The sequence below is a fragment of the Halichoerus grypus genome, chromosome 4 (assembly GCF_964656455.1).
Source record: "Halichoerus grypus chromosome 4, mHalGry1.hap1.1, whole genome shotgun sequence".
Lineage (NCBI taxonomy): Eukaryota > Metazoa > Chordata > Mammalia > Carnivora > Phocidae > Halichoerus > Halichoerus grypus.
In genome coordinates this window covers 113971199-113999178 of record NC_135715.1, presented here as the reverse complement: position 1 = coordinate 113999178, position 27980 = coordinate 113971199, and the positions used below count along the sequence as shown (strand labels likewise).

The window sequence follows — 27980 nt, the reverse complement described above, 5'->3', positions numbered from 1 at the left end:
CAAATACACTTAAAAATGGTTAAAATTATGAACTTTATTATGTATATTTTACTACAATAAAATTTTTCTAAAGATTTAAATTGAAATTATAGAACTGAAAGTGCCATATCAAAATAAAAAATTCACTGGATGACTTAACAGCATATTGAAGGTGACAGGGAAGCCAGCCAGAGAACTTGAAGACAGATAAACAGAAATTTCTGAAGAGTCTCAGTGACCCACATAGCCAAGAAACAATACCAAGTAATTTATTATACATGTATATGGAGTCCCAGAAGAAAAAGAAAGAGAAAATGGGGCAGGAAAAGATATTTGATGAGGTAATGAGTAAAATTCCCCATGTTTGCTGAGAAAATATCAACCTACAGATCTAAGAAGCTCAGCAAAACTGAAGAAAGAAACACACAAAGAAACATAATCTAGGTACATCATGTCAATTGCTGAAGAACACGGATAAAGGGTAAATCTCAGAGTAGCCATTGGGGGAGAAAAGACAATTCTGTCATCAGAGAATTGATTCTTATAATTCATATAACTCTAGAAATTCAACTGTTCATTCAGTTCTGTTTCACTTTTCTAAAGAATTTTTTGATTTGCAATTACCTATTTTTCCTTTCCTCAGAGTTATGAGAGCTGTAATAGTATGTATTATATCTATGGTGGGAAAAGTATTTGTGGGCCAAAAAAAATGTTAAAACAATTATATTAATATTGTTCTGGATGTATTAGCTACTTATATAGGAGAAAGAGATATAAATATTAGAAAGGAAGAGACACTACTCTCAACAATGGACAGATCAATCCAAACAGAGACTTAATAAGAAAATAGTGGATTTGAACAATACTATAGACCAAATGGACCTAACAGATGTGAAAGAACATCCCATCCAATAGTAGTAAAATATACATTCTTTCCAAGCACATATGGAACATTTCAAGGACAGATCAAGTATGAGGCCACAAAATAAATCTCAACAAATTCAAGAAGACAGAAATTATATAAGTATGTTTTCTAACACAGTGGTATGAAATTAGAAATTATAACAGGAGGAAAGCTGAAAAATATACAAATACATGGAAATTAAAGTGTACACTACTAAACAGCAAATGGATCAAAGAAGAAATCAAGAGAAATTTAAAAAATATCTTGAAACAAATGAAAATGGAAACACAACATACCAAAACATATGGGATACAGCAAAAGCAGTTCTGACAGGAAGGTTTGTAGTTATAAATGCATACATAAAGAAAATAGATCTCAAATAAACAACTTAATATTACATCTCAAAGAATTAGAAAAAGAGCAAACTAAGCCCAAAGTTAGCATAAGAAAGGAAATAATAAAGATTAGAATAGAAATAAGTGAAATAGAGAATAACAATAGAAAGGATTAACGAAACTAAGAATTGGTTCTTTGAAAAGATAGACAAAATTGACAAACCTTTAGCTAGACTAAGCAAACGAAAGGACTCACAAATAAAGCTATAAATGAAAGAGCAGGGGCGCCTGGGTGGCTCAGTCGGTTAAGTGTTTGCCTTTGGCTCAGGTCATGATCCAGGAGTCCCAGGACTGAGCCCACATCTGGCTCCCTGCTCAGCGGGGAGTCTGCTTCTCCCTCTGACCCTCCCTGGTCTCAACTCTTTCTCTCTCTCTCTTTCTCACTCTCTTTCAAATAAACAAAATCTTAAAAAAAAAAAGAAAGAGAAGACATTACAACAGAAACCACAGAAATACAAAGGAAAATAAGAGACTACAACAAATAATAATATGCCAATAAGTTGGACAATCTAGAAAAATGAATACATTCCTAGAAACATATAACCTACCAAGACTAAATCATGAAGAAACAGAAAACCCAAACAGACCAATGAGTAAGACGACTGAATTAATAATCAAAAACCTTGTAACAAACAAAAGCCCAAGATTAGATGGTTCCACTGGTGAATTCTACCAAACATTTAAAGAAGAATTAATACCAATCCTTCTCAAACATTTCAAAAAAATTTAAGAGGGAAGATTTCTAAATTCATTTTTACAAGGCCAGCATTACCCTACTACAAAGGCAGATAAGAATGCTATAAGAAAAGAAAACTACAGGTCGATATACCAGCATTGTTTACAATAGCCAAGACATGGAAACAACCTGTGTCTATCAATGGATGAATGGATAAAGAAAACGTGATGTGTGTGTGCTTATAACATGAAATATTATTCATCCATAAAAAGAAGGAAATCCTGCCATTTGTGACTACATGGATGAACCTTGAGGGCATTATGCTAAGTGAAATAAATCCAAGAGAGAAAAACAAATACTGTATTATCTCACTTATATGTGGAATCTAAAATAAAACTGAACGTATAGAAACAGAAAGTAGATTGGTGGTTGCTGAGGTGGGGTGGGAGATAAGGTGGGAGAAACGGGTGAAGGTGGTCAAAGGGTACAAACTTCCAGTCATAAGATGAGTAAGTCCTGGGGATTTAATGCAGAGCATAGTGACTATAATTAACAATACTATATTGTATACCTGAAAGTTGCTAAGAGAGCAGATCTTAAATGTTCTCACCACACACACACACACACACACACACACACACACACCCCTTCCCCAGGGTAACTATATGAGGAAGTGATGGATATGTTAACTAATCTTATTGTGGTAATCATTTGCAATATATACTTATATCAAATCATCACATTGTACACCTTAAACTTATGTTATGTGTCAATTATTACTCAATAAACTTGGTTGGGGGTCGAAGAGACAATTCTGTCCTTATTTCCATGATGATATGCATGTATACATGCATGAAACCCAAGAAAATCAATGGAAACTGCCCCCAGAAAAGAGTTTAGAAAGGTAGCTAGTTACACAGTATATGAAAATAAATGATTCTCCTATATATAAGCCATGCCCAGTTAGAAAACAAAAACTAGAAACAAACCCATTTAATATGAAAAACACAACATAAATATATAACTCAGAATAAACAAATCCAGATATCTATAAGACATGTAATCTGTTTTCAGGACAGATATAATCAATATTCAAAGACTCATTATTCCAACTAAATTAATCTGTTATTTTAATAAGATTCCTATTAAAATAGCAATAGGATTTTTTATTTTCAAAACTTGAGAGATGACACCAAAGTTCATCTGGTTAAAAACATGTCATTATCTACAAATATTTTGAAAAAGAAAAAAAAGAGGAGTACAGAGGAGACCAGTCCTTCCAGATAGTAAAAACACTGTAAAGATAACAGCAGTTAAGGAGTTTTATACTAGAGAAGAAAATAGACAAATAGAAAATGTATAATGGAGAATTCTGAATATACTCCAATATACATAAGATTTTTATATATGATAAAGGTGACTAAAAAAAGGATTAATCAATGCCCCCCAAAATTAAAATTAAAATAAAAAGATTAATCAGTAAAAGCTGCCGGTACACTAACAAGATGCCAGATGATTTAAAAATTTAAATATAAAATATTTTATTTAAAAAATTGGAGGATGAATAGGCAGAGTAGAGAGGATTTTTAAGGCAGTGAAACTACTGTGTCGGATACTGTGATAGTGGGTACATGCCTTTATAAATTTGTCCAGATCCACAAAATGTACAACACCAATAGTGAACCCTAAGGTAAACTGTAGACTTTAGGTGATAATGATGTGTCTATGTAGGTTTATCAATTGTAACAAATGTACCACTGTGGTGGGGAAATTGCTAATGGGGGAGACTAGGAATGTTTGGGGGGAGAGGGTCTATGGGAAATCTCTATATTTCTCTTACTTTTGCTGTAAACCTAAAATTGCTATAATAAAGTCTCTTAACAAAAATTAATCCATAAGGGTGGGAAAGAAGAAATGGTGTTATATATTTTATAATCTTGGACATAAACTACAGAAGCCCTAACAGGAAAGACTGATTATTTGATTAAACCAAAACTTAAAATTTCAGCATGGGAAAAAAGAAACTACCATAAATGAAGTTGAAGTGCAAATTAAACAGCAGAAAAATGTTTGAAATACCTAAGAGAAGATACCTTTTATTAGTATACCAAGAGCTCTTAGAAATCAACAATAAAGAGACAAAGGAAAGGCCACTAGCAAAGAACAATGGATATGCTGCATTTATGTAAAAAAAAAAAGCATATACAGCATGTGCATGTGTATGTACATGTGCATGTTATATGTGTGTACACACGTAAACTTGTATGTGGATAGAAGATTTCTGAAATGATACATAAAATAAGCTAATACAAGTTACTTGTGGAAAGTAGAAACAGGATGGTTTCAAATTTTACTTTTTATTTTATACTTTTCCATATTATTTGTTTCTTATTTTAAAAATCATGAGTATGTATTGCTTCAATAATTCAAAAGCAAAACCTAACAAAACATATTCCTTCTGAAGAAACTCACCAGTAATATGCTGATTGTTTAAACAAATATATGTGGTCCCTCTCTTCACTTATTGACAGTATTACATATTGAATTCTATTATGGAGTTAAAACATTTCAAAAAGGGAGTGACTTACTAAAATCCAGTAAAACAAAAAAAGAGTAAAACTCTGGAATAAGGAAAGTTATCTAAATATAAATGTAAACTCAATTTTACTTGTGGACTTTTTTCTTCTCAAATTGTTTTTGAAATATATGGCAGAAGAAAGGAAATAATTATTGCTGTTTTCATTTTGCTTCTTTCAAGTCAGAACTACAGAGTTTTCTCTAGAAATTCCTTTCCCTTCACTCCCGCTGGGGCTCCGGGATCAATTGAGTCCTGTCCTCCAAAGCCCATTACACTCAGACCTTTATCTTATGGATGCTGTTTCTCTATCCTCAGCAGTTTTTATTCCAGGAAACTGGCCTCTCTCCCCAAGATTCTAGCTATTAACAAGCAATAGCTGCATCAAAAACAACTTGATCAGTTGCATACTCAGTAAAGGAGCATGCAGGCAAGGAAAAATGACAGTAATTAACATTAGGATCTGAGTCTTAGCCTTTAGTAATTTCAGCGAGATACAGTATATTGCACATTGTACAGATTTTTCAAGAAGCTTCTCCTCAAACATCCTGGATCGAGATGACACTTTTCTAATCATCATAATGCAATTTCTTTCCGAACATTTAAGTATATTGGGATTCCTAGCTCATGTATTTCAGTTAACTCCTATAATAGAAATAACCAACACATGTATAAATGAAATACAATTATTTAAATGTTTCCATGATACTTTATCATAGTGATTATCAAACCTAGTATATTCTATTTCTTCATGTCCACAGATTTTATCTTTTGGTATAGTGTCTGGCACATAAAAGTTTTCAAAATGTATAGATAAATAAACACATGTAAAGAAAGAACAGTCGATTATTTACAAACATAGCATATTAGAGTCGTAAAGGGCCTTAGAGGTTTTCTAATCCATAAGAATTCCATAAGCTGCCCCTACCCTATCCCTACTCACCACCGTAACTACCAATGTCATACTCCTAGCAAATATGCTCATTCATTCTCACTGCGAACATGCTATTGATGTTAAATACTCCATCTAAGAAATCAGTCCATTCCAGTTTCAGACATATCCTGGGCTTCGAATACAGACATTGAGGGCAAAAGTACAATATCCTCATATTCTCCCTAGGTATTTTTACCAATAATACGGGGTATTTACTTTACTGTTACTGATGTCTATCAAACTATAAAGTCCTTATTTTTCAGTTCAAAGTTTTCTTAATTAGATCAGCACACCTCTCAGTAGATATTGTTTCCAATTTCTGTGAGGCACATTCTTATCCAAAAGTCCAGTACTTTTGTATCATCTCCACTTCTAGAGAATCCAATTTTATGGAATAAATAGATGCTCAGTCACACAAGTAGTAATTAGCAGAACTGAGATTAACCAGTAGAGACGGGGCGAAAACATTTACATTTTTAAAAGCTTTCCAGGTTATGCTGGAGCATAGTCAGGGTGGAGAACCACTGCTTGATCCATAGTTTAGAAAATCAAACCTCACACTTTAGTCAACTAGTCGTTTAACCTTGCACTTTATGTTTTCTTTTCCCAAAGTTTCAAAATTCATTTGGAAAAGGATATAAAAATATAAACCAAAACCGTTAAGTCCTTCAGTTTACTGAAAAATTCTAGGAAATAAAGAACACGTCTCCACTTTGCAGCATTTCAAACTCTCTAGTTCCAATGTGTGTTTATCTTTTATACCAAATTTAAAGAAAATATTTAACATGAAAGGTGTGTAACTGAGTTAGCTTCAGAGTTGCCTTACTTTCAATATCACTCCTGGATGCTGTCTATAAGCAGAGGGGCTAATTACAATGTCCTTCATTCACTTCATAAACATTTATTAAGTACCTATTATATGCAAAGAATAATTTGTAGCAGGTTTTACCTGCAAGAGAGTATATTTTGGAAATTTTATGTGTTTCATGCAACAGTGAAAAAACACAAGGGCCTGAAAACAGGATTTTTTTTTTCTGTTTTTTATCTTACTATTTTTTAAAAATATGAATTCCAGTATAATTACAATAAAGTATTATATTAGTTTCAGGTGTGCAATATAGGAATTAAAAAATTCTATGCATTACTCAGTGCTCATCATGATATATGTACTCTTAATTCCCTTCAGCTATTTCATCCATTCTCCCATCCACCTCCCCTCTGGTAACCATTAGTTTGTTCTTTATAGTTAAGAGTCTGTTTCATTGTCTCGTTTTTGTTTGGTTTTGTATCTTATATTCCACACATGAGTGAAATCATACGGTATTTGTCTTTTTCTAACTGAATTACTTCACTTAGCATTATACACTCTAGCCCCATTCATGTTCTTGCAAATGGCAAGACTGCATTTTTTGTTATGGCCGAGTAATATTTCATTGCATATCTATACCACATCTTCTTATCCATTCATCTATGCATGGACACTTGGGTTGCTTCAATAATTTGGCTATTGTAAATAATGCTGCAATAAACATAGGGGTGCATATATCTTTTCCATTTAGTGTTTTCATATAGTCTTTGGGTAAATACGTAGTGGAATTACTGGATCACATAAAGTTCTATTTTAATTTTTTGAGGAACCTCCATTCTGATTTCCACTATGGCTGCACCATTTTGCATTCTAACCAAGAAGGCATGAGGGTTCCTTTTTCTCCACATCCTCGTCAAAACTTGTTTTATTTTTTATCTTAGCCATGCTGACAGGTGTGAGGTAATATCTCCTTGTGGTTTTGATATGCATTTCCCTCATGCTGAGTGATGTTGAGCATCTATTCAGATATTTGTTGGTCATCTGCATGTCTTCTTTGGAGAAATGTCTGTTCAAGTCTTTGGCCCATTTTTCAATTAGATTATTTGGTTTTGGGGTGTTGAGTTGTATCAGTTCTTTACATATTTTGGATACTAACCCTTTATTGGATATGTCATATGCAACTACCTTCTCCCTTTCAATAGATTACCTTTTAGTTTCTTGATTATTTCACTCACTGTGCAGAAGCTTTTTATTTTGATATAGTCCCAACAGTTTATTTTTTGTTTTGCTACCCTTACCATAAGAGACATATCTAGAAAAATGTTGCTATAACTGATGTCAGAGAGATTACTGCCTATGCTCTCTTCTAGGATTTTATGGTTTCAGATATTACATTTAGGTCTTTAATCGATTTTGAGTTTATTTTTGTGTATGGTGTAAGAAAGTGGTCCAGTTTTTCCAACACCATTTGTTGAAGAGACTCTTTTTCCCATTGCATGTTCTTGCCTCCTTTGTCAAAGGTTAATTAACCATATAATTCTGGGTTTATTACTGGTCTCTCTATTCTGTTCTATCGATCTATGTGTATGCTTTTGCGCCAGAACCATGCTGTTTTGATTACTACAGCTCTGTGGTATATCTTAAAATCTGGGATTATGATACCTCCAGTTTTGTTTTTCTTTTTCAAGATTCCTTTGGCTATTCAGGGTCTTTTGTGGTTCCATACAAATTCTGATTATTTGTTCTAATTCTGTGAAAAATGCTTTTGGTATTCTGATAGGGATTACACTAAATCTGTAGATTGCATTGGGTAGTATGGACATTTTTGCAATATTTTTTTCTTCCAATCCATGAGCATGGGATGTCTTTCCACTTGTTTGTGTCATCTTCAATTTCTTTCCTCAATGTTTTTTTTAAAGATATTACTTACTTATTTGTCAGAGAGAGAGTGCAGCAGGCAGAGGGAGAAGCAGGCTCCCTGCTGAGCAAGGAGCCTGATGTGGGACTTGATCCCAGGACCCTGGGATTATGACATGACCCAGAGGCAAATGCTTAACCGACTGAGCCACACAGGTGTCCCTTCTCAGTGTTTTATAGTTTTCAGAGTACAGGTCTTTCACCTACTCCTATGTATTTTATTATTTTTGGTGCAATTGTAAATGGGATTGTTTTCTTAATTTCTCTTTCTCTACATTATTAGTGTACAGAAATAAAACAGATTTCTGTATGTTGATTTTGTATCCTGCAACCTTACTGAATTCATTTATCAGTTCTAGTAGGTTTTTGGTGGAGTCTTTAGGGTTTCTATATATCGTTTCATGTCATTTGCAAAGAGTGAAATTTTTACTTCTTCCTTAGCAATTTGGATGCTTTTATTTATTTTTCTTCTCCAATCGCTGTGGCTAGGACTTACAGTACAATGTTGATTAAAAGTGGTGAGAGTGGACATCCTTGTCTTGTTCCTGACCTTAGAGAAAAAATTCTCAGTTTTTCACCATTGAGTATGATGTTAGCTGTGGTTTTTTCATATATAGCCTTTATTATGAGGTATGTTCACCCTAAACCTCTTTTGTTGAGGGTTTTTATCATGAATAGATGTACTTTGTCAAATGCTTTTTCTGCATCTATTTAAATGATCATATGGTTTTCATCCATTCTCTTGTTGATGTGACATATGATGTTAATTGATTTGTGAATATTGAGCTAGCCCTTGTATCCCAGGAATAAATCCCACTTGTGGTGTATGATTTTTAAAAATGTATTGTTGAATTTAGTTTGCTAATATTTTGTTGAGGATTTCTGCATCTATTCATCAGAGATATTACCCTATAGTTTTCTTTTTTTGTAGTGTCTTTATATGTTTTTGATATCAGGGTAATGCTGGCTTCATAGAATGAATCTGGAAGCTTTCCTTCCTCTTCTATTTTTTGGAATAGTTTGAGAGGAACAGATATTAATTCTTTAAGTGCTCAGTAGAATTCACCCATGGAGCCATTTGGTCCTTAACTTTTGCTTGTTGGAAGATTTTTGATTACTGATTCAATTTCATGGTTGGTAATCAGTCTGTTCAAATTTTCTATTTCTTCCTGATTCAGTTTTGGGAGGTTATATGTTTCTAGGAATTTATCCATTTCTTCTAGGTTGTCCAATTTGTTGGCATATAATTTTCCATAATATTCTCTTATAATTCTTTGTAAATCTGTGGTGTTGGTTGTTATTTCTCCTTCTTCGTTTCTGATTTTGTTTGAGTCCTCTCCAGTTTTTGATGAGATTGACTAAAGGTTTATCAATTTGGTTAATCTTTCTAAAGAACCAGCTACGGGTTCTATTGGTTTTTTTTTTCAGTTTCTATTTTGTATATTTCTGCTCTAATCTTTATTATTTCCTTCCTTCTACTGATGCTGGGTATTGTTTGTTCTTTTTCTAATTCGTTTAGGTTTATTTGAGATTTTTCTTGCTTCTTAAGGTAGGCCTGTATGGCTACAAACTTCCCTCTGAGAACAGATTTTGCTGCATTTTGAAGATTTTGGACCACTGTGTTTTCATTTTCCTTTGTCTCTTTTTGATTTCCTCTTTGATTTCCTGGTTGACCCACTCATTGTTTAGTAGCATGTTACTTAACCTCCGTGTGTTTTTGGTCTTACCAGATTTTTTTCTTGTGGTTGATTTTTAGTTTCATAGTGTTGAGAATAAAAAAGATGCATGCCATATGACTCCAATCTTTTTGAATCTGTTGAGATTTACTTTGTGGCCTAACATGGGATCTATTCCAGAGAATGTTCCACGTGCACTTGAAAAGAATGTGTATTCCACTGTTTTAGAATGGAATGTTCTGAATATATCTGTTAGATCCATCTGGTCCAATGTGTCATTAAAAGCCACTGTCTCCTTTTTGATTTTGTGTTGGATGATCTATCCATTGACATAAGTAGGGTGTTAAAATCCCCTACTATTACTGTTTTACTATTCATTACTTTTATGTTTGTTATTAGCTGCTTTATGTATTTGGGCGCTCCCATGTTGGGTGCATATATATTTACAATTGTTATATTTTCTTGTTGGATTGTCCCCTTTATGATTATGTAGTGTTCTTCTTTGCTTTTGTTATAGTCTTTTTTTTAAATTCTATTTTGCCTGATATAAGTACTGCTACCCTGGCTTTCTTTTCACTTCCATTTGCATGATAAATACTTTTCCATCCTTTCACTTTCAATCTGCTTGTGTCTTTAGGTCTGAAATGAGTCTCTTGTAGGCAGGCAGCATATAGATGGGTTTTGCTTTTTTATCCATTCTGTCACCCTATGTCTTTTGATTGGAATGCTTAGTCCATTTACATTCAAAGTAATTATTGATAGGTATGTACTTATCGTCATTTTATTTCTTGTATTATGGTTGTTTTTGTAGTTTTCTCTGTTCCTTTCTTCTCTTACTCTCTTCTCTCATGGGGTGCTGGATTTCTTTAGTGATATACTTGGATTCCTTTTTTTGCATATTTATCACCCGTTTTTGATTTGTGGTTATCATGGGGTTTATATGTGACATCTTATGCATACAGTAGTCTATATTAAGTTGATGGTTGCTTACGCTTAAACCCATTCTAAAAGCACTAAATTTTAACTCCTCTCCCCCCATGTTTTAGGTATATGGTGTCATACTTAACATCCTTTTACTTTATGAATCCCTTGATTTTTATATATATAGTTAATACTACTGTTTTTGTGCTTTCTACTTTTCTTCCTCCTGCTTATGGTCTCTCTTTTCCACTCTAAGAGTCCCCTTGTGGCACCTGGGTGGCTCAGTCAGTTATGTATCCAACTCTTGATTTTAGCTCAGGTCATGATATCAGGGTTGTGAGATGAAGCCCTGCATCCGGCTCCATGCTCAGCGAGGAGTCTGCTTGGGATTCTCTCTCTCCTTCTTCCTCTGCCCCTTCCCCCGCTCTTGTGCTCTCTCTCTCAAATAAAAATCTTTAAAAAAATGTCTCTTTAACATTTCTTGTAAGGGTAGTTTAGTCATGATGAATTCCTTTAGCTTTGTTTGTCTGGGAAACTCTTTGTCTCTCCTATTCTGAATGATGGCCTTGCTGGGTAGAGTATTTCTGGTTGCAGGTTTTTTTTTCCTTTGAACACTTTGACTATCACACCACTTTCTTCTGGCTTGCAAAGGTTTTGCTGAAAATCAGCTGATAGCCTTATGAGGTTTCCCTTGTATGTAACTTTTCTTTTCTCTTGCTGCTTATATAATTCTCTCTTTATCAGTACTCTCTGCCATTTTAATTACTATGTGTCATGGTGTGGTCCTCTTTGGGTTGATTTTGTTGGGGGCTCTCTGTGCCTCTTGGATCTGAATTTCTGTTTCCTTCTCCAGATTTGGGAAGTTTTCAGCTATTAGTTCTTCAAATAGATTTTCTGCCCACTCTTCTCCCTCTTCTTCTTCTAGGATCCCTATAATGTGAATGTTATTATGAATGATGGTGCCATTGAGTTCCCTTAATCTATTTTCATTTTAAAAATATTTTTTCTCTTTCCTGTTCAGTTTGATTGCTTTCTATTACTCTGTCCTCCAGGTCACATTGATCCATTCTTCTGCTTCCTCTAGTCTACTATTTATTCCCTCTAGTGATTTTTTAATTTTAGTTATTGAGTTCTTCATCTCCTATTGGTTCTTTTTTATGCTTTCTATTCTTTTTTAAGGGTCTCACTGAGGCCTTCCACTCTTTTCTCGTCTGGCAAGTATCTTATGATCATTATTTTAAATTTACTATTAGCTATATTACTTACCTAGGTTTCATTTAGCTCTCTTGCTGTGATTTTGTCCTATTTTTTCATTTAGGACATATTCTTCTGTCTCATTTTGTCTACCTCTCTGTATGTGTTTCTATGTGATAGGAAATGTCAGCTCTATCTCCTGCTCTTGAAAGTAGTGGCCTTACAAAGAAGAGATCTTGTAGTGCCCTGTAATGTAATGTTCCCTGTTCACCAGAACCTGGTGTTTCAGGGGTGTCTCCTGCATGTGTTGCATGTGCCCTGCTGTTGGGGCTCAGCTGCATTTGTCTTCAGTTCACTTGTCAGCTATGGCTCTCTTTGCCTCTTAGGGCATGGTTTGGTCCCTGTGTTGTTAGTGGCCAGTGTGGGGCCACCTCGGGCTTGAGCTGAATTAGAGCAGGCATTTGCCAGAGCTGTGGTAACAGTGAACTGCAGTGTGCTCTCCCTGTGTTGTTCCCTGAAAAGCTTTTATTGATGAGTGGGGCCTGCAGTCAGACCAGAAGTCTACCTCTAGCCCACTGGGGGTCATAGTGGGACTGCTGTGTATGGTTATCTTTCCCTCTCCCCTCAGGACAAGAGTCACTTTGAAGTGCTGCTCACCCCTGTTGTACAATGCCACACTTGTGGCACCACTTTGGATTGACTCCTCCTGAGGGCAGGTCCGCAGGAGAATGCAGGGGCAAGGCTTGTGGGGCCAGAAAGGTTTGCACTGGTGCGCCGTGGGAAAGGATCTGCTGCTGATTCAGAAAACTCCTGCCCCTGGGCTGGAGGGGATGAGTCTGTAGGAGAGCATGGGGGTTGGGGGGAAGGTGACATGCTATTAGCAAGGTCCATGGGAAGAGACCTGCAGCTGCCTGGGAAAACTCCTGCCCAAGCTAGGATAGAGGGGCTAAATCTGCAGAAGAGAGTGGGGGTGGGATGTGCTATTAGCAACACAGTGTTTATGTTGCACTGGTTCCTACAGGTGTCCATTTACCTAGGCTAGGGGTGGGGGAGTGAAGTGGTGCCCACTAGCTCTTTTGTTACTGGAGAAGTCTCCAACAGATCCCTGCCCCTCCAGCACATACTCTGAGATTAGTAAACAAATCTCCCTCCCTTATACCCCACGCATTTTTTAATTGCTGCTTCTAAGCTATATTTCAGCAGGGCTGTTTGTTATTTTGTCTTTTTAAGGGTGGGGACTCAGTTTCCTCTCACCCTCCTGGCTCTCACAGAGCTGAGCTTGCTGATTTTTAAAGTTCTAGGTGTTAAGCCTCACTAATTATAAGAACTCACAGAATTATGCTCCACTGGTTTTCAAAGCCAAACAATATGGAGACTTGTCTTCCCTGTGTGGGTTCCTGTGCTTGGGGTGCCTGGTGTGAGGATGTGTTTTTTTCCTTTATCCATGCCCTCAGCATCTTTCTCTCCTGCAGACAGTCCTGTGGGTTAACTTGGCTCCTGACCACATCTCCTACTCTCTACATTTATCTTTGGAGAGTCTGTTCTACCAGTCTTTGAGTCATTTTCTGGGTTATTTATACTGATGTGGATGTTACCTAGTTGTAGCCATAAGATAAGGTGAGCTCAGGATCCTCCTACTCCATCTTTCTTCATTCCCAAAACAGGAGTTTATAATGCTTTACATCCCTTCCTTGTCAGAAGCTCAAAGACAAGAAAATACACATAAAATCCTCTCATTGAACTTCTGAAATAAGAGTGTACATCCTATGGAAGTTTTATTACATGGAAAATTTGTGACAATTATCTAAATATATGGGAGATGGTCATAAAGAAGATAAAAATGTACTGATGATCTATATACCACATACCAAATTATATATTAAAAAGACTTCACTAGAATTAGCTTTACTAGAATAAGCTGTAGAACTAATGTTAAAAATATATAGTGGCTATGTTCATTTTGAAAGATAAAGAATATTTTTAAATTTGAATTTAAAGTGAATTTCCTATTCATGAAAATAAAAAGTGGCTCTGGTTTGAATCAAAATTAGCAAAGGAAAAACTAACTCAGTTCATTTACAAAGTGTAACTATCAGTACAATTATAAATATAAATATAATACCACCTCTAAAGTCTTTAGAGAATCTTATTTGTTGATATATGTAATATGGATACAAGCCTTAATCATAAAACTGTAACTCTATTATTTGAACTCTGAGCTCAAGTAAACAAACAAAATGGTAGATATTGTTTTATAATTTAAAAAAATATAGCTATAGAGTATATGGGCAAAAGTGTTATCAAGAAATTATGCTCAAGAAATGGTATTGCCGGGGCACCTGGGTGGCTCAGTTGTTAAGCATCTGCCTTTGGCTGAGGTCATGATCCCAGGGTCCTGGGATCGAGCCCTGCAACGGGCTCCCTGTTCGGTGGGAAGCCTGCTTCTCCCACTCCCACTCCCCCTGCTTGTGTTCCCTCTCTCGCTGTGTCTCTGTCTGTCAAATAAATAAATAAATCTTAAAAAAGAAAAAAAAGAAATGGTATTGCCAAATCATTATAAGCAAAATATGTACATCTACTCATAGACCATATCTTGTCACAAGTGAAACAACTTCTTTCCCAGGAAAAGAAAATTCTCTTGTTTTTAGAAACAATTTTTCTGCCCTAACTTTAGTCTCAGTTCAAAAACATATATTAGAGAGTGTTATTTGAAAATTGTGTCACCTCCCAAAAATGTGTTTAAATCCTAATTCTTGACACCTGAATGTGAACTTGTTTGCAAATAGGGTCTTTGTAGATGTAATCAAGTTAAGATGAAGTCATACTGAATTATGGTGGGCTCTAATCTAATATGACTGTGTCCTTATAAAGAAGAGCCGAAGAGACATAGAAACCCAGGGAGAAAACAGTGTGATGTGGGAGGCCGAGATTGAAGTAATGAGTTTATAAACCAAAGAATGCCAAGGATTGCCAGGCAACACCAGAAGCTAAGAGAAAGGCATCTAACAGATTCTTACTTAGAGCCTTCAAAAGAGCATGGCCCTGCAGACAACTTGATTTTGGACTGTTAGCTTCAAGAATTGTGACAGAGTAATTCTTTAAAATTTGAGCCATCCAGTTCGTGGTAATTTGTTACAGCACACCTAGTAAACTAAGACTTAAGGGTTAACAATAATTTTTTTTTAACAACTACATTTTTAAACAGTGAACTTTTTTTAGGCTCTTTGTTTTTTTTTTTTATTTATTTAAATTTTGTTAGTTAACATATAGTGCAATATTGGTCTCTGGAGTAGAATTCAGTGATTCATTACTTACATATGACAAGTGCCCTCTTTAATACCCATCCACCCATCTAGCCCATCCCCCACCTACCTCCCTCCAACAACCCTCCGTTTGTTCTCTGTCATTAAGAGTCATTTATGGGAAAAAAAAAAAAAAAAGAGTCTCTTATGGCTTGGGGCGCCTGGGTGGCTCAGTCAGTTAAGCATCTGCCTTTGATTCAAGTCATGATCCCAGAGTCCTAGGATCAAGCCCCATGTCAGGCTCCCTGCTCAGTGGGGAGTCTGCTTCTTCTCTCCCTCTGGCCCTCCCCCCATCTCAAATGAATAAATAAAGTATTTTTTTTTAAAAAAAGGAAAGAAAACAGTGAACATATGGAAAGGAGTAGAGGAAAAAAAGAGAGAGGGAAACAAACCATAAGTGACCCTTTTTTTTTTTTTTAAGATTTTATTTATTTATTTGAGATAGAGAGAGCAGGAGCGAGGGGGAGGGGCAGAGGGAGAAGGAAAAGCAGACTCCCCGCTGAGCAGAAAGCCTGACATGCAGCTTGATCCTAGGATTCTGGGATCATGACCTGAATCAAAGGCAGACGCTTAACTGACTGAGCCAACCACGTGCCCCCATCTGTTTTCTTTCTTAAACTCCACATATGAGTGAGATCAGATGGTACTTGTCTTCTCTGACTGACTTATTCCACTTAGCATAATATATTCTAGTTCTATCACATTGGTGAAAATGGGAAGATTTCATTCTTTTTGATGGCTGAATAATATTCCATTGTGTACGTGTGTGTGTGTGTGTGTGTGTGTGTGTGTGTGTGTGTGTGTATACGTATACACACACATATACATATATATACCACAACTTCTTTATCCATTCATCAGTCGATGGACATTTGGGCTCTCTCCATAATTTGGCTACTGTTGATAATGCTGCTATCAACAGCAGGGTGCATGTATCCCTTTGAATCTAAATAGTGATTTTTTTTATAAATTGCATTTTCACATGTTTCAACATAAACTGTCGGGAAAATTCAATGAATAAAATTTAGTAGCAGTATGACAACAAAATGATGTAAAAGAAATTTGGCATGAGTATAATGGACAAATTCATTATTTCTTTTGTAAGAGTTGAGCTGGCCATTAGGAAACCTGTTTTCAATCATTTTACAAAAAGTAGAATAACTATATCCACCTATTTATTGAATTATGCTCTAGGCAAGTGCTAAATACCTAAGATATTTACTTAAAAGATGTACAAATTGGGAGTCAAAGAGAACCAGTAATTTGTCTAAGGTCACAAAGCTGGTAGGTATGGCAGAGTTGTGGTTGATTAGTCTTTTTTTTTTTTAAAGATTTTATTTATTTATTTGACAGAGACAAAGCGAGAGAGGGAACACAAGTAGGGGGAGTGGGAGAGGGAGAAGCAGACTCCCCGCTGAGCAGGCAGCCCGATGCGGGGCTCTATCCCAGGACCCCGGGACCATGACCTGAGCTGAAGGCAGACGCTAAACAACTGAGCCACCCAGGTGCCCCAACCACTGATTAGTCAGTCTTAATATGTTCTTTGAATTTGTGTTTTTATATAGCAGACTTGTAAGTCATACCTGGTATGTTTTAATTGCCTTTCTAAGTACTAAAAGTTTTTACAACCTTAGTATTCAAATAAGCCTTAAAATATGGGAAATAAATGAAATAGCACTTTTGATGAGAATTATAAATATCTGTGGCTTATTAATGACATGGTCATAAACAGAATGCAATTCAAAGAGAACAAAGGGCTGGTTCTTAATATAAAGTGGAAGAAATATAAATTAGAGCTATCTGACATAAGATACATTGCTGTGGTTAAAGAATAACTTAAGATCAAAATAGGATATGTGAATGAGTTAAAAAAGGAAATATTAGAGAAAAAAATTTGACAAAATAGGTTGCTCATGGAGAAGCACTGTTTATAGAAACTATTTCTATTAATTTAGCAATGGTCAATTTTAAGTATTTCCTTTTTTAAAAAAATTATTTATTTATTTTAGAAAGAGAAAGCACACGAGTGGGAGGAGGGGCAGAGGGAGAGGGAGAGGGAGAATCTCCAGCAGACTGCCCGTTGAGCACAGAGCCCACCACGGGGCTCAATCCCACAATCCCGAGATCATGACCTGAGCACAAATCAAGAGCCGGACACCCAACTGATTGAGCCACCCAGGCGCCCCATTAAAATTTTTCTTACAATAGTGAAGTTGATTATATCAAACTAAGAAAAGATTTAAATCGTGATTAAAGTATAAGAAAACTTGTTTTAGAAACGATTACTACAACTGCGCAAAGGGTTATTGGAAAGAACTTCCTACTCCCGAGAGCTGTTATACTAGATTGGTTTGCTGAAGGAAGTAGTGGAAACTATTTCTTTAAAGATCCTTAGGAACAGAAGGCATACATTACCAGCAGCTCAGAAAGGGTTAGGTGTGTCTCTGCCAGAAGGCAGCCAGTGGATAACCACTCTTGGTTCTATAAAGCCCAGTGACTGCATAATAATGCTATTCTTCTAACAGTGAGGCAAGGGCAACACAGCTGCTTTTTCCTTTCTTTGGTGATCAGGATTTGCTTTCCAAAAAGTTCCAGAATAATTTGAATGTAATTAGATGAAATTTTCCCCAACAGAAAAGCAAGAATTAATTTTGACTCTAGTTACTGAAAGAAAACTCAGAAGCTCTACACTGGGCTTTTTAAACATTTATGTTCTCCTTTACTTGGAAAAGTGTTCCTCTATGTACAACTTAAAAAGCAGACTCGTTTGCTAGATGACCTTAGGCCTATGAGTTGAAGTAATACTAAATAAAAAACTGTGAGCACATCTACAGTTTCTTTGTTTGTATAAAATCCTTTGAAAAATTCAATTTTTGTGCATTCTACTTAAATTTTTATGTTTATTTTTATTTCATTTTATATTCATCTACTTAAGTCTTTATATTTCATGAAGGTGGAGAAGGCAGATTCCTTATATTTATAATTTTTTCTTTAAAATACGGTCAATTTCTTTCCAAGCAAACTTTCCCTTTAACTGGTAATGTAATTAATTTCAATTTTGAAGACGGCACTGTGGTCCACATCCTTGGCTGACTGTTCTTCCAAGAGTAATAAGAGCTGCTGGAAAAGGAACTAAAAGTTCCATGAGTTCTTTTGATGCAGGATTCTTACAAAATATAAAGCTGTGAGGAATGTAAAGGAATTACTTCCCAAGATTTTGGAGCACTTCAGAATAGTTGTTAAAAATAAGTGAGAAAAAAATGCTGGAATTAAACAAAAAAATTTCATAAATGGTGTGGATAATCCCAAAATAAATAGAAAATAATTCTAACTTCCCAAACTATTTAGTATTTGTATTTAGATGATTATGTGTCCAAGATGGATACAAACGGCACTGTTTTCAAACATGGGTACTTAATTTCTGTTATTTAAATTTTTATTTTGTATTTTAAGGATTTAATGCAGCTCTATACTATGAAATACAATATGCAAAAAGAGCTTAATGTAGCTTTTGACATGCAATAATGCTCAGGAAAAAAGAAAAGGAAGAGAGAAATAGCTATAGAGAAATAGCTATATTAGCTATGCTTAATATATAAAATTTCTATATTAAAGAACACTGTTTTTCTTCATTAAAATGCAAGATAATACTACCTGTTTCTACATACTTAACAACAGAAAACTCATAATATAAATATTTCATTGCTTGCCTCCAAAAAACTGTTGACATCCTCTGTGGCCATCTGCCAAGGTGGTCATTACTTTGTGTGTGATGGAATTAGAGAAGTATCAGGGTTCTATGGATTGATGAAAGAAAATATTCTGTACTCTTGGCTTCTGGTATTTATCTCCTTGGTCCTGTTAAAAAGGAAAGAAGAGTGAACTTACCAAGTCTGAACAGATAGCCAGTTATTCTGTATTTCTTCAGATTCACATTTAAGAACATTTTGAGAGTTTTACGAGTTCTCATTAAGAATCATAGAATTTTAGCCTTACACACAAAACTTGCTAAATTCAAGAATGCAGTAAGAAAGAGCTATGTCAATCAGATGATTCAATCCCCACACTTTTCACTATAGGAAACTGAAATCCAGAGAGGTTAAACAACTCAACCAAAGTTACATTAGTGGCAGAGCTAGCATGAGAAAACAGTTCTTATTACTCCCAGTTCAAGGCTTTTTCATCTGGTTGTCTCTCAACAGGTACAAGAGAAGAATCTTTTTTTTTTTTTTTTAAGATTTATATATTTTGAGAGAGAGAGAAAGAGAGCATGAGCAGCGGGAGAAAATCTTTCAAGCAGACCCTGCCAAACAAGGAGCCCGACATGGAGCTCAATCCCACAACCCATGAGATCATGACCTGAGCCAAAACCAAGAGTTGAACGTTTAACCAACTGAGCCACCCAAGTACCCCAAGAGAAGAATCTTTGGAAGAGGAAGGGAGACTGGGAAAAGCATTATCATGACCAAGCTAACTTCTCAGCCTTAATGCTTAGTGAAAATTCTAGAAACAACAAACAAAAAACACAATAGTTTAATGATATTTAGATTAATTCATAGCACAGGACTTGCTCAAATAAATATTTTATTAAAGCATGACTAAGATATTGTTTTGTTAATAAAATAAAATTTCACCATTAAATTTCTGAATTTCACCCACAGCCATGGTCATTTATTTTTCTAAATCCTTACTACTGTAACAATCTATCATCCACATAGCAAAAGAATGGTATTTTTATTAGAGTAACAGAGTGACATTTTTAAAAAGAAAATTGGACTTTAGACTGCCTTGCTCAAAACTCTCCAAAGATTTCCCATAGCAGTTAGGATAAAGTCTTACCCTATGTGACATGATTGGGTCTCTGTTTACCCGTCAGCCTATCTCACCACTTTTCCCTTGTTTGGTATTCTACAGCCTTAGTGGCCTTCTTGTTCTTCCTCAAATATGCTAGGCACACTCTTGGTTTATGTCTTTGACCTTGGTCTTCCCTTAGACTGGAACACTTTTCCCCAGATAGCCACATGTTTGTCCCAATAACTGAAACACTCTTTTCTTTTCCTCTGAGAGCTCCATTGCCTGTTTCAAGAATCTGCTCAAAAGTCACTTCCCAGAGAGGCCTTCTCTTATTATGTAGCCAAGCAACCTCCACTCTCAACCCCCATTCTTTATTCCCATACCTTGCTTCATTTTCATTCATGGTATTTATAATTTCTAAATGTTATATAGCCCAACACAATCCTTATAGTGACCAGATGTGTTTCGGAATTAAGTATTATTTGAGTTTTTAAAAGCAATATGGTACATGTACTGTAATTATGTAACATGCTCCTCTTCCCTCTGTATCTGAGAGGTCTAGTAGGTTAATACATCTACAGGAAAACATATATTCATTCTAAGTGGGATTTTTTAAAAAAGGCAATAAATAGCCTCATATCACTTTTATTACTAAACGAGGTAAGATTAGGTCAGGTTTTACCACAATATGAATTACAAACACTTTCAATTTCAGAGCTTTTTGATTTTGGAATTGCACAAAAGATATTATGGAATATCCTACCTATTGTTTGTGGACTATTCTACATATTAATTTGTTTATTGCCTGTCTCTCCTGTATGTTTGTGTCCCATCACACACAAAGGAATGACCACTTGGTATGCTCACCGGACCAAGGATTATTTTTTTTTTGCTGTATGCCCAGTGCCTAACAGATAAGTATTCAATCAGTATTTGCTTCTGTAAGGACTCATTGTTTTTGCTTTTTACGTTGTAAGTAAATCCTACCCTATAATATAGTTCTTCTCAATTGAAGGAATAGTAAGAAAGCATTTTAAAAGCTTCTTAAAATTATTTCTTCTTTTAAGGTTCACTAAAAGAAAAAAAACATGATAAATGGCATTTCGATAAAACTATAGGAAACAACACCTGGGCTGTGTGATACAGTGAGCTAGAATTCCACAGATCTAGGTTTGCCCTTTTCTGCATTCTCGTTTTCTATTTAGTTCCTTATCTATCGGTCATCCATCCATCTTTATCCATCTAGCTCTTTCTCTTTCATTTGGATATCTCACCATTCTTGGCCCAATGCATTATCTGTAAAACAAGAGGACTGAACTCAGTGGTCTTTAGCAGTTCTATGATTCCACTTAACAGTTAAATAATTGAGGTAGTAATCACTCTGACTATCCCAGAAGTTGGCTTACCAATCTGAGAGACACATAATCTTGCTCATCTAATCATAGTAACAAAAATAGAGACTAGTTTTAAATTAAATTTAGCATGTGTGTTCAACGCCAAGGAAATGTCCCAAATATGTATTTTATGTAACATATATACAACACTGAACTTTTGTGTGAGTTTCTGCATAAGAGTATGCCCAATAATAATAAATATTTATCGAGCATTTACTCTGTGCCAGGCACTATTTTAAGGTCTTTACGTATATTGAACTTATAATAATTCTATTAGATAAGTAGTAATTTTACCCACTGTGGTAAATTGGATCATGCTCTTTTTCCCTAGCACACCCCCATGGAAGGTATATGGAAGAGGTATATATGTATATACCTCTGCTTTGTGACTTTGGGCCTAGATTTGCTTTGACCAACAGAGTAACAGAAGACATCATGCAAACAGCCTTGAAATATGCTTGTGCAGTTGCACTTCTTCCCTTGTTATCTTGGTTTTTTGTTTTTTGTTTTTTAAGTAGGCTCCGTGCCTTGTGCAGAGCCTAATGTTGGGCTTCAACTCACAACCCTGACATCAAGACCTGAGACCTGAGCTGAGATCAAGAGTCTGACGCTTAACTGACTGAGCCACCCAGGTGCTCCTCTTGCTTTTTAATCTGAGGGAAAAAAAGATGCTTTAGTTAGCTCCAAGGAAAATGAGACATTTGGCTCAGACTTAGATCTATCCTCCACTTGGAACCATGTCCACTTGAGGCCAGCCTGGATCATACCTACTTCAACTTACCCACAGACTCCTGAGCATAAACTAGAAGCTTATTGTAGTATGCCAGTGAGATTTTATGGTTTGTACTACAGCGAAAGCTCACTGATAAACTTATTTTTTACAGACAATAAAAACGAAGGGCAGAGACTGAGTGATTTATCCAATCTTTCACAGTTAATTAAGTGATACGGGATATGAAGCCCTGCAAGCCTGGCTCAAGGGCCACTCTCTTAACATCTATGCCATAATGCCGTGACATTATACTGGTTGTATTATATGATATTAAGCCACTTATTAATATAGCAGCAGGTGGTTTGGCACAGATTAAAATTCATAATTATAAAGGTAGTCTAGCTATCAATCGACAAAGTTGTCTTGCAGTGAAATATTTCTTTTGGAAAAATTAGTAAGTATAAAATAAATGTACTATTTCCTAGAAGCAGATTAATAAGACTAGATAGCTCTCGAGGTGGCTTTCTAGCTCATCCTGCTAGCACACAGTAGCCCTTAGCGCTGGTATCTCTACTGCACAATTCCACTATCCGACCCTGGCTGACTAATTCAGGCATGCATCTGTGATTCAAGCTGGGTCAGCTGGGTTTCTCTTCTGGTATTTTGAAATTTGGACTGATCATTGGGAGCCACCGTTAATGGCCCTATACTGGAGAAAGTTGAGTATATTCCTGTTACGTTCTTTCCCACCTATCAATTCCTGTTACGTTCTTTCCCACCTGTCAATTCTATGATGGTATCTTCCCAGACAAATGTGCTTTTTGAGTAAGCTTACTAAAACCTATTTTTCTTGTTGCAACCAAAAGAAATTTAGCAAAATAGATTTTTTAAAAAATCCATTGTTTTTATTATAATTTAGAAGTGCAAAGATTTCTTAAAGAAGAGACCTGGCAAAGCTTGCATTTGTTTTACATTCTATCAAAGTAATTTTGCAATTTATAATTATGGATCGTGTGTTTCCTAATAACTAGTTAGAAATCCTTCCATATTTTAAGAGCCAGCACCATGGACTGTTTGTGAATAGAACTACATTTCAGTAAAGTTGAATAAAGTCAATTTTTCTTTGCAATCCTATGTGTTTTATTCTATGCATTTAAAAACATTTTGTTTACAATGAGCTTCCTATATTCCTTTTGGTAACAAAAAGCAAGTAAACATATGGGATTATTTTCATCACTAATTCAACCCAGAAACTATAAATGAGACCCAAATATATTCCAGACATTGTTTTGGGTCCTGTGGATACAGCAAGTACAAAATAGTCTCTGCTCTCACAGAATAGTATGTGGAATATAATTTGAAAATTTCATAGTACTACTAGTAATTAACCTGATAGATCTATACAATAAAAAGATAAAAGTAGCTTAAAAGTGTGAGAGTACAGAGGCAAAATGCGTGAATAAAATTTATGTGCAATCTTTAATCTATTCCTAGACCGAAGAGGGATACATCAGCATAGGGAGCTCTGTCCGAAATCATATGTAAGAGTAAATAAAAAGTGTAACCACCACCACAGTGGCATATTTATGTGACACTTTTTACTTTACCAGTGATTTTCATAACTCAGTGATTTCATCTATTACAACATGACCTCTTAATACTTCCTTGAGATGAGCAAGTGAGAAAATGGAGCCTCAGAAGTTTGAGAAACCTGACCACTTCGAGCAGTGGTAGAACGAGGGCTACTGTCTGGTTTCCAAGTCTCCCAGTTTTATTTCCATTACATCACATTACATCATCTTTACAAAAGACAATTCGTTTCACAGCAGGCAGGGATGAGGATTTTTTTATTTACTTCTATGAGATACTTGCGGAGTGGGACTGAGAAGCAACATTATTGGAGTCACACACAAGCTGCTGGTGACAAACTGAACATCTTTTGTCATCAGGCATATGCTCAAATTAGTAAGAACTCTGGGATGGTGTGATAGACTTGATAGTGGAGAAGCTTACGAGTTCATTACTTACAGCAGATTTTCTTAACTGGCGGATTTAACCATTTACAACAGAAGCTAGCAAACTTTAGCATGTAAAACAAATCTAGCCTGACACCTGTTTTTGTATGACCCGTGAGCCAAGAATGGTATTTACATTTTTAAATGGTTCAAAGCATCAAAAGAAAAAAAATTCTATGACATCTGAAAATGACATAAAATTTAAATTTCAGTGCCCATAATTACAGCTGGAGCACAGCCGTACTCATTTGTTTATGTATTGCTCATGGCTACTTTCACACCTTAGTAACATAGCTGAGTCGAGCCAGAGACATGCTGGCCTGTGGAGCCTAAAATATTTACTACTGACCTTTTACAGAAAAAGCTTATTGACCCCCATCTAGAAGATCACAGTTTTCCGAGGAGTTCATAATGTTAACAGCAGTAATGACATCTATTTAAACTTGTAATTAAAAAAAATTAATAACTGCATAGTTAACTATTTCTTCCCCTTAAGAGCATCCAAGGCATATGAGTGAATGACTATTATAGGGACCTTAGAAGCATGCTTCTTTCTAAGCCACTCATATATTCACATGGATGACCTCCTTGACATCATGGTGTTTGTGATTATTATAGAAGTTTAAATTGTTTAGCTCTCAGTCCTACCTTTTGAAACTTATTGTCACATAGATTGCTGGTTAAAGATAGCAAGCACAAAGAACTTTTGGTGGCATATAATTAATGAGAAGCATAAAATTACTATGAAGCTTGTAAATTTGCGTTAGGACAACCATCACCAAACCTGTAAACTGCACTTATCTAATCAAAAGGAACTCCTAAAAGTCTCAAATACTTTTAAAAAGTCATAACTAAAAAGAATATGGTCTTATCCTTAATTTTCTTGAGCAGCATTTTCTTATTTAGAAATTAAAACCAGCTGATTTCAAAAGCATAGAGGATGAAGAACTCTGAAAGATGAGATCATAAAAGCAGTTTGGCACCTACTTTTGATGCTGTAACTTAGAGTTTTCAGTATACATTTAAATACTCATTTGGCCACAAAGTCAAGTATTATTTAAAATATTGTCATAATTTTAAATTTACTATTGTCAAATCATTTTCTCTCCACATAATTGAAGATAAATTAAATAGCACTTACGAGCAGTGAAACCACTTGAATGTCTTTATTATGTATAATAAATATTAATTTACAGGGGCATCTGGGTGGCTTAGTCCGTTAAGCGTCTGCCTTTGGCTCAGGTCATGATCCCAGGGTCCTAGATCGAGCCCGGCATCGGGCTTCCTGCTTAGCAGGAAGTCTGCTTCTCCTTCTCTCACTGACTCTCCCCCCCTCCCACTCATGCTCTCTTTCTCTCTCTCAAATAAAGAAATAAAATCTTTTTTTTTTTTTTTTTTTTTTTTAAGAGTCAGACGCTTAACCGACTGAGCCACCCAGGCACCTCTAAAATAAATTTTATGATATAATTTTTAACAATATAGTTTAAGTGATAATGTTTATTCACTCTACTCATTCATTCATTATTCCTTCAGCAAACAGATGAGCACAAACTCTTTGCCAGCTACTGTAGAAAAAAGTCAAGAAATAAATGTCAGTTCTTGCTTTCAAGGAATTTGCAGGACAGTGGCTGGAAAATAGACAAGTCTACAGAAAGTTAAAATGTAGTTTGATTAAAATTCTCTAATTGATGTAAGGTAAGCTGCTGATAGATGTAAAGAAACTGCTATATTATAATCTAGAACAAAAATGAACTCGCTTCTCAACATGGTGCAGTTAACATCATTGAGCTGAACGTGCTGCAGCTAGAAATACTCAAGAACCAGCTGGACCAGGAAGTGAAGTTCTTGCCCACATCCATTGCCCAGCCCAGGGTGGTACAGACCAAGTATGTGGAAGCCAAGGAATGTCTGAACATGCTGAATAAGAACAAGGGGAAAGAATTACTCATCCCATGATGAGTTCTATGTATGTCCCTGGGAAACTACACGATGTAGCACATGTACTCATGGATGTGGGAACAGGCTACTATGTAGAAAAGACAGCTGAAGATGCCAAGGACTTTTTCAGGAAGAAGATAGACTTCTTCAACAGGCAAATGGAGAAAATCCAGCCAGTTATGTGCAGAAGCATGCCGTGAAACAGTCTTGCATGGAGATAATGAGCCAGAAGATTCAGCAGCTCACAGCCCTGGGGGCAACTCAGGCTACTGCCAAGGCCTGAGAGCTTGTTTCAGAAATGGGGCAGAGGGACCCTGCTTCAGAAGCCTGTGACTTTGTGGGCGTGGCTTCTTGGGGTCAGGGAAGAGAAGGGTCTTGTGTTTAATGCTAATAAGTGTGCTAGCTAGGAGGAAAAAAATGAACTCAGTACCTAGAGGTAAGAACAGAAAAGAGAGAATGAAGTAAGAGGTATTAATAAGGTAGAATCCATTGGGCATACTGACCAATTAGATCAGGGAAGTAAGACAAAGATTTAAAATTATTGCCAATAACAATGTCCTTTATTTAGAAATATATAAAGAAAGAAAGAAGGTCTAGTGAATGCTTACCTAGAAAAAAGGATAAATTGAACAGTCTCTACAAATGACCAAATTCTCCTTCTCTCTTAATTTCCAGATACTACAGACAATCCCTCATCCAAAATTTTGGAGCCAGATGCATTTTGGAATTAAGAAGTTTTTAGAATTTTGAAAGGCAAGCTTAAATCTCTTACAACTATCAGACATGCAAAAGCCTTTTTTTTTTTTTTTTTTTTTAAAGATTTTATTTACTTATTCAACAGAGAGAGTGACAGAGTATAAGCAGGGGGAGCAGCAGAGGGAGAGGAAGAAGCAGGCTTCCCGCTGAGCAAGGAGCCTGACATGGGACTCGATCCCAGGACCCTGAGATTATGACCTGAGCCGAAGGCAGACGCTTAACCATCTGAGCCACCCAGGCGCCCCGCAAAAGCCTTTTTTAAAACACCAATTTTTAATGTCTAAAACACATCAGACTGCTCAGTACCAAACTATAATTTCAGGCTTTTTGTCACTGAAGATTAATAACTGATTCAAAAAGAATGGGCTCTCATGAACTGATGAATAGATACACAAAATGTAATATAATCCATACAATGGAATGTTATTTGGCCATAAAAAGGAATGACATTCTGACACATGCTACAAGATGGATGAACCTTGAAAACATTATTCCACGTGAAAGACAGACACAAAAACCCACATACTGTATGATTCTATGTATAAATGTCCAGAATCGGCAAATCCATAGTGACAAAAAGATTAGTGGTTGCCAGGGACTTGGAGTAGAGGGGAATGGAGAGTGACTGCTAAAGGGTGTAGGGTTTTTTCCTGGGGTGGTGAAAATGTTCTGAAAGTAGATAGTGGTGATTGATGTACAACACTGTAAATATACAGAAAAGAACCAAACAGTACAATTTAAAATTGTGAATTGTATAGCATATGAATCATATCTCAATAATGTTATCATTAAATTTTTTTCTTTAAAAAAAAAGAATGAATTCATTTTTATTAGATAATCTTCTGCTTCTAAAGTATTTAAAATAAGCTGCCAAGATACTAGGGGAAATATTTCTGTTCATGACTGTGAATAACTACGTTGATCTTATAAGATATACCTAAAGGAAAATAGTTGTATATTTCTTCAGATATTTCACATTTAAAAATCTAAACATACATAAATAAGTCTAAACATGGAACACACATAATTAGTATAGATAAGAAAAGAAATTCAGGGAAAGAATCAAACAATAGAATAAGGCTGGGCTAGA

General features: G+C 35.7%; 1 protein-coding gene and 1 pseudogene across 4 annotated transcripts in view; one reads left to right on the top strand and one right to left on the bottom strand.

Moving 5' to 3' along the window:
- The window catches only part of MBD5 (methyl-CpG binding domain protein 5), a 437846-nt gene that overhangs the window by 206761 nt on the left and 203105 nt on the right, over window positions 1–27980 (bottom strand). For all 4 annotated transcript variants that reach the window (XR_013447132.1, XM_078070760.1, XM_036064765.2 and 1 more), the window contains one exon: window positions 18992–19139. The gene's annotated coding sequence lies outside the window, so the exon portion shown is untranslated. The remainder of the gene's footprint in view (window positions 1–18991; window positions 19140–27980) is intronic.
- LOC118518188 (prefoldin subunit 5 pseudogene) lies at window positions 294–26424 on the top strand (annotated as a pseudogene).